We start from the raw sequence: 8,120 nt of genomic DNA on the forward strand, positions 1-8,120 counted from the left end.
GGTCAAGTATAAGTAGAAAATTTCCAGGTCAAGTGAATAAAAGTCTAGTGCGAAACATAAAAAGAGAAAGCCTGGCCCCTCAATCAATTCCCAGACTTGACTCAGTTTATGGACCCAGAACTCCTTAAATGAAGGAGAGGCTAGGTACCCCTGAGGAAGGACCCCAGTACGCTGCCCCAAATTTATACTGTTAGTCTTTCTCCCAGCCTTTCCTGAAGTCACCTACAATCTTTTGCCAGGGTAGCTGTGCATTGGTGGAAGGCGGTGAGGGGAGTAATAATTAGAGCTTCCAGGGACTACTGGACACTGACTCTTAACTGACACTAATTCCATGAGATCTAAAATATCACTGTGATCCACCAGAGTATGGAGGCCAAGTGATCAATAAAATTTTAGCTCAACTCTGTTTCACAGTGGGCCCAGTGGGTCTCATAAACCATTCTGTATTTATTTCCCGAGTTCCAGAATTAATAATTAGAACAGATGTACTCAGCAACCAGCAGAATCCCTACACTGGTTCCCTGATCTTTAGAATGAGGACTATTAAATCGAGAAAGGCCAAGTGGAATCCATTAGAACTGCCTCAACCTATGAAAATAGTAAACCAAAAGCAACACCACATTCCTGGAAAGACTGCAGAAATTAGTGACATAAACAAGGCTGTGAAAGACGCAGTAATGGTAATTCTCACATTCCCATTCAACTCACTTACTTAACCTCTACAGAAGACAGATGAATCTTGGAGAATGACAGTAGATTTTCATAAGCTTGACCAGATGGAAACTCCAACTGCAGTTATTCTACTAAATGTTTCATTCCATGAGCAAATTAACACATCCCCTGGTACCTGGTATGCAGCTATTGATCTGGCAAATGCTTTTTTTCTCCATATCTATTAGTAAAGGCCACCAGAAGCAGTTTCTTTACAGATAGCTAGGCCACCAACACACCTTAGCCCGCCTACTTCAAGGGACAATTAACTCTACAGCCTTAATTTGGGGGTCATAATTTAATTTACAGGTGTCTGATCACTTTTCCTTCCACAAGATAGCAACGTAATAGACCATTGGACCTACTTATTGGACCTGGTGAGCAAAATGTATCAACCACTCTAGAGTTTCTGGTAAGACACTTGTGTGTAGATACACTAATCTCCTTTTGAAAAACAGATCTTGGGCCTTAGTAGAGACTGAATACATAGCCATCAGCCACCAAAATACTATGTGACCTGAGTTGCCCATCATAAACTGGATGTCATCGACCCACCAAGCCATAAATGTGGTATGTACAGCAGCACCCCATCATCAAATGGAAAAGATATCTTTGTGATAGGGCCTAAGCAGGTCCTAAAGGCACAAGTAAGTTACCTGCAGAAATGGCTCAAATTCACTCCTGCCACACTGCCTTCTCTCTCCCAGCCTGCACCTATGGCTTTGTAAGGAGTTGCCTACAATCTATTGACAGAGGAAGAGAAGACTCTGGCCTGGTTTGCAGATGGTCTTGGAGCAAATTTCTCCGGAGGGCTGTATATGCTCTGAATCAGCCAGCATCTGATATATGGTGCCATTTCTCCCATAGCCAGGTTTCAAAAGTCCAAAATTAAGGGGTAAACATGGGAGTGGTACCACTTACTGTTATCCCTAGTGACCTGTAACCAAATTTTTGTTCCCTGTTCCTGTGACCTTTTGCTCTGCCACCTTAGAAGTCTTAGTTCCAAAGGGAGGAATGCTTCCATCAGAAAATAGAATAATGCCATTGAACTGTGGGGGTTAAGAAAGCCACTAGGCCACTTCGGACTCCTCATAACTATTAATCAACAAGCAAAGAAGGGAGTTACTGTGCTGGCTGGTCTGACTGATCAAGGGGAAATTACACTGCTACTCCACAATGGAGAGAAGGAATGCACTCTGTCTGGATTACAAGAGATCCCTTAGGGCATCTTTTAATATTCCCATGCCCTGTGATTAAAGTCAATGGAAATCTACAACAATCCATTCCAGGAGGGACTACTAATAGCCCAAACTCTTCAGGAATGAGGTCTGAGTCACTCTGAGAGGCAAAGAACCACAATCAGCTGAGGTGCTTGCTAAAGGCACAGGGAATACAGAATAGTGGGAAACAGTAGTTATAAACACCATCTCAAACCACATGACCGGTTACAAAAATGAAGACTTATTGTCATAGTATTCCCTTCTTATTTTGTTATGAATGTTTGCATGTGTGATATATTTGCTTAGTTTATAACAAAAATGTTAGTACATATTAATCAAATATTTTTGTGTTCTTTCCTCTGTTGTCCCCTTATAAGATATAACATAGTATTTAAGTCCTGTTAATTTTTCATCATATCATTTAAGTTACAGGATATCAAGGAGAAGAGTAAACATCACTCAAGTACTTTACCTCCTCTTCCGCGGAAGGAGTTAGTGTTTCTGGTTTTACATAGGATAGTTAGGTAAAATTATGATCTAGTTATCGTCTTTATTTGGAGATTTAATATGTAAATATGATTCAAGGAGATGTGTATAGGTGCCCAGTCGATGGTTAATTTTATGTCACCTTGACTGGGCCATGGAGTGCCTACATATTTGGTTAGATATTATTCTCTGATGTGTCTGTAATAACGTTTCCGAATGAGATTAACAGTCAACTAAGCAGACTGAGTAAAGCAGATTGCCTTACCAATGTGGATGGGCCTCATCCAATCCATTAAAAGATGGACCGAAGAGAACAAAAGGCAGAGTAAGAGAGAATCCATGCTCTCTGCTTGCCTTCAGACTTGAAATGGAACTCTCCTGGGACTCCAGCTTGCCAGATACAGATCCTGGTACTTTACAGCCTCCATAACTGTATGAGGCAATTCCTTATAAATCTCATATGGTTCTGTTTCTATTGGTTCTGTTTCTCTGGAAAAGTCATACTAATACAAAACTATTCCATCACCACAAAGAACACCTTCATGTTATTCCTTTATATTCATACCCATCCTTCTCTTTCTCTCTTGCCTTTCCCCCCAACAACCATAATCTGTTCTTCATTTCTAAAACTTGCTTATTTCAAGTTTATTATATAAATGAAATCACACATTATGTGACTTTTGAGATTGGCTTTTTCTGCTTAACATCATGTTTCTGAGATCCATCCAAATTGTCATATCCATCAAGGGTTTGCTCCTTTTTATTTTGAGTAGTATTCCATGGTATGGATGTGCCACAGTTTCTTTAGCCATTTAGCTATTGACAAACATTTTAGCTGTTTCTAGTTATTGGCTATTACAAATAAAGCTGCTATGAACATTTGTGTAGTTTTGTATGAACACAAATTCTCATTTCTCTTGAATAAAAACCTACTTCAATTGCTAGGACATAAAACAGCTGCATATTTAACTTTAAAAAAACTGCCAAACAGTATCCCAGAGCAACTGAACCATTCTGCATTCCTATCACTAATGTACGAGAGATCCAGTTTCTCTGCACCCTTGCCAGCATTGGTACTGCTATTTTTTATTTTGGCTGTTCTAATAGGCGTGTAATGATATCTAGTAGTCTTAATTTATTTTTCTCTAGTGGCTAGTGATGTTGAACATCTTTTCCTGGACTTATTTGCCATCTGTATATCCTCTCCAGTGAAATATATCTTCATGTCTTTGCTCATTTTTAATTGAATTGCTTAATTTATGCAGATTTTCTTTAAAAAATTATTGATAAAATATACATATAACTTACATTTTAACCACTTTTAAGTGTACATTTCAATGATATTGAGTACATTCATAACGTTGTTCAATCATTACCACTATCCATTTCAAAAACTTTTTATCTTCCTAAACAGAAACTCTACACATTAAACAATAGCTCCCTAGTTCCTCCTTCTCCCAGCCTCTGGTAACTTCTATTCAACTTTCTGCCTCTATGAACTTGACCTCATACAAGTAGAATCATATTTATCTTTTTGTGTCTGACTTATTTCACTTAGCATAATGTTTTCAAGGCCCATCCATGTTGTAGCATGTATTTCATTTCTTTTTAAGGCTGAATAATATTTTTTATACACTTAAAATTGTATCTCCCATATTTTGTTTTGTTGATGAACATTTGGGTCATTATGGATATTGTAAATACTGCTGCAATGAACATTGGTGTACAAGTACCTATTTGAGTCCCTGCTTTTAATTCTTTTAGAACTATACCTAGAAGTAGAATTGCTAGATCAGATCATATGGTGATTCTAACTTTTTGAGGAACCATCAAATTGTTTCCCACAGCAGACAGACCATTTACATTCCCATGAGCAATGCATGATTTCTCCACATCCTCACCAACATTTATTTTTCATCTTTAAAAAAAAATAATAGCCATCCTAATGCACATGAAGTGGTATCTCATTGTGGTTTTGATTTGCATCTTCCTAATGGCTAATAACATTAAGCATCTTTTTCTTGTGCTTATTAGCTATATATATATATATATATATATATATATATATATATATATATATATATATATATGCTTATCTTTCTTGGAGAAATATCTATCAAGTCTTTTGGCCATTTTTGAATTGGGTTTTGTTATTGTTGAGTTGTAGGAGCTCTTTATATATTCTGGATATTAAACACACATCAGATATAGGCTTTGCAAATATTTTCTCCTATTCTGTGCATGGTCTTTTCACTTTTTTGATAGTGTCAGTTAATGTCTTTTACTATTGAGTTTTGAGAGTTCTTTTCTATAGATACAAGTTTTATCAGATATCTGATTTACAAATATTTTCTCCTGGTCTGTAGCTTGTTTTTTTCATTCTCTTAAAAGAATCTTTCACTGAGGTTTTTTTTGTTTTTGTTTTTGTATATGGAACACCACGAATTGGCGTATCATCCTTGAGCAAGGGCCATGCTAATCTTGTCTGTATCGTTTCAATTTTAGTGTATGTGCTGCTGAAGCGAGCAAAAACTGTTCTTTATTTTAACAAAGTCCAATTTATCTATTTGCTATGGTGTCTTAAGTACTCTTACCAAACTCTAGGTCCCATTTTTTCTTATATTAATCAAAAAGTGTTATGGCTTTATGTTTTACATTTAAATTTATGATCCATTTTGAGTTAACTTTTCTATCAGGTGTGAAGTTGAGGTCAAGGCTTGTTTTTTGCCTGTGGATAGCCAATTACTCCAGCCCTGTTTGTTGAAAAGGCTATCCTTTCTCCATTGAACAGCTTTTGCACCTTTGTCAAAATTCTGTTGAGCATATTTCTGTGCTTCTATTTCTGTAGTCTAATCTGTTCCACTGATCTATGTCTATCCCTCTGACAGTAACACACTCTCTTGATTACTGTAGTATATAATAAGAACTAAATTTGGGTAGAATGATTCCTCCTACTTAATTCCTTTTCAAAATTGTTGTCATTATTCTGGTTTCTCTGCCTTCCATATAATTTTAGACTAATTACTTATCTACAAGAAAAGTCTTGCTAAGATTGTAATAGAAATTTTATTAAACCTGTATATCAATTTGGGGATAATGAACATTGAGCCATCCAATCCATCATAATATGTATCTTCATATATTTTGTTCTTTTGTTCATTCTTCTTCCATCAGTGTTGTGTTGATTTCAGTATGAGTCGTGTACATGTTTTGCTGGACTTATACCTAAGTTGTTTTGTTTTCCAGTGATTGTGAATAGTATTATATTTTTTATTTTGGTTTCCACATGTTATATAAATGTTGAATCCCTATATTATACATCCGAAGCTAATATAATACTGTATGCCAATCATACTTTAAAAGGTAAGCATAGTAACGAAACAAAGTGGTAGATAATCTAGAATTGACTCCATGAGGAGATGACTTCTAAGCAGAGACTTAAATTACAGGAGCCAGAGAAGAAAGTTCCGTGAGTACAAAAGCCTGAAAACTTGAAAGAGTTTGATCTGAGGAAGAACCATAAGAAGGCCAGTGTGGTCTACATAGTAAAGAGGAGAGTAAAGGAAGACTCAAGAGCTGCTTCATATAAGGTCTTATCAATGGTAGGCACTTGGATTTTATTTTAAATAAAAAGGGAAGCATGGGAGAACTTAAAATAGGGTAGTGAGATTAGCTTGGTGTGCCTTATAAGTCATAAGGAAATATTAACCCACCTTTCCAAAGTGGTTGATATATTTCTAGTTTTTCCTTACAATTAAAATTATGTTCACGTACAATTCTTACTATACATGAACATATACTACATAAAAGGATTATTTGTAATTACTTTACATGATGGTTTATTATCATAGCTCTTTCTAACCTAAAATGAGTCTGCTTTCGACGCTACAGGGTGATAAAAATATCCTAGGGGAAAGTTAACTTCACAGTAGAGCTGCTGCAGTTGGCCAACTCTAACCACTGCCTTTGGAAATGACTTTTCTCTTTGCTCATCACAAACAAATAAACATAAATACACACTGCACACGCAATATTTTCACCTAATAGCTATTTATTTAAGTGCTCATTCATTATCTTATCTATAAAATAAAGCTATTAATGTCTACTTCCAAAAGGCTGTTTTATGAACTAAAGATTAAGTATAATATATTGAGTTTCAGGCAAATAGAGGGTGTTTAATAAACAATAATTCTCTATCCTGAGCTTTTTCTCTTTCAACCCCATCACTTAACTCCCATTCCCAGATCTATATCTACAAAACCATTTAATTAGTAATTGGGGCCTTAGACTAAATCTTTTCACAAAACCCGAAAGCCTGTAGCAATTACACTTACTAATCCAATGATTAGTGGCAAGGCATACTGAAACAAAACCCTTCCACAGACGTTTCTGAAAAGTTTAAAATGCTGAACAGAAACGTAGTACTCTATATAATTTTTAGTTATGCTATACAGTAATTGAAAGCTGACCACTTCCAATTTAAATCTTAGAACCGTGAGATCATGTACATTTTTTTTTTTTTTACCGGTGGCAAAAGAAGGAAACATCCTTTGAATATTTTGTGATAAAAACCTACTAAATATTTTATTTCATGCCTTTATCACTCAAGGAGTACTTTAGAAATACTGTCATGGTGCTTTCGTACACCTAAAAGCATGAAATTATGTTACCTGTATTATACAGACTGAGAACAAATTCATTATGTATCACTCAAATGTATTTTACATTCAATTTCTGAAGACAGTAACAGAAAGGGGGAAATGTTATTGATTATTCAAAGTAACTGACGATAAATGCACGAATCTTAGGAATTTAACGTGAGTACAAGTATGACTGCATCCGCGCTCCTTTACTGCAATCTTCAATGTCAGCATACACACATACTAAATACTGTGAAATTTTCACCTAGTTCTCTATTTTAAAAGTACTCTTTAATATGACACAGGCATATATACACCTGCATTTCATTTTCTCACCTGTCGTTCTGCAGTAATTCTCCTCCCATTTTGCGGGGGCAGCTTATAAACTTTAGATATACCGGAAAAGTTCACTAAAAAGATACTTGCCAGATAGAGGCTTAATGAAACCACCTTCTTCTGATACTGACCGTCGTTAAACGTAATGCCGCCACGGCCAGTATAGTCCTAACTACAACGGAGAAGGAACTCTCATTTAAGAATCCTAGCTCATTTCTTGATGAATGAGCCAAGACCTTAAACGATTTATTCTCAATCCGAGTTTTTAGGTTTTCTCCTTACTTTCTCACCAAGTGCTAGCATTTTCAAACCTTTCTCCTTCACAAGAGTTTACATAAATAGCACTTTCTCTGACTTTCGCGAGTCACCTGACCCAGAACCTACAGAGATCAGGAGGTAGAAATCCTAGAGTCGAGGCCACCTCCACCGTGCTCGCTTCGGCCGCTGCTCTCGCAAAGCCGCCTGTGACTCGACACACGAACCCCAATGACGCAGGCGTCTGCGCGCAACTCGACTAGAGACGGCCGCGCCTGCGCAGCAGCAAAGGGGCGGGGTCCGAGCGTGACCCGGAGGGAGTAGCGAGTTTGCGCGCAGGAGGGGACAGGGGAAGGAGGAAAGGATTGGGGAGGGGCGGTGGGAAGGGAGGAAAGGAGTGTGGAGAGGAGGAGGGAAGAGGGTGAAGAGGGAGGAGGGGCGGGTCTTTCCGGAGAGTCCTACGTCCTTCACT

General features: G+C 37.2%; 1 long non-coding RNA gene and 1 other non-coding gene across 4 annotated transcripts in view; both read right to left on the reverse strand.

The window, feature by feature from the left end:
- The window catches only part of LOC120613241 (uncharacterized), a 99,698-nt gene extending 91,604 nt beyond the window's left edge, over positions 1-8,094 (reverse strand). For all 3 annotated transcript variants that reach the window (XR_005655628.1, XR_005655629.1, XR_005655627.1), the window contains exon 1: positions 7,778-8,094. This is a non-coding gene — a long non-coding RNA (uncharacterized LOC120613241). The remainder of the gene's footprint in view (positions 1-7,777) is intronic.
- LOC120613674 (U6 spliceosomal RNA) lies at positions 4,842-4,946 on the reverse strand. Its single transcript, XR_005655752.1, has one exon. It is a non-coding gene; the product is annotated as a U6 spliceosomal RNA (small nuclear RNA).
- Positions 8,095-8,120: the final 26 nt, after the last annotated feature.

This window comes from Pteropus medius, unplaced genomic scaffold, assembly GCF_902729225.1.
Source record: "Pteropus medius unplaced genomic scaffold, Ma_sr-lr_union100, whole genome shotgun sequence".
Lineage (NCBI taxonomy): Eukaryota > Metazoa > Chordata > Mammalia > Chiroptera > Pteropodidae > Pteropus > Pteropus medius.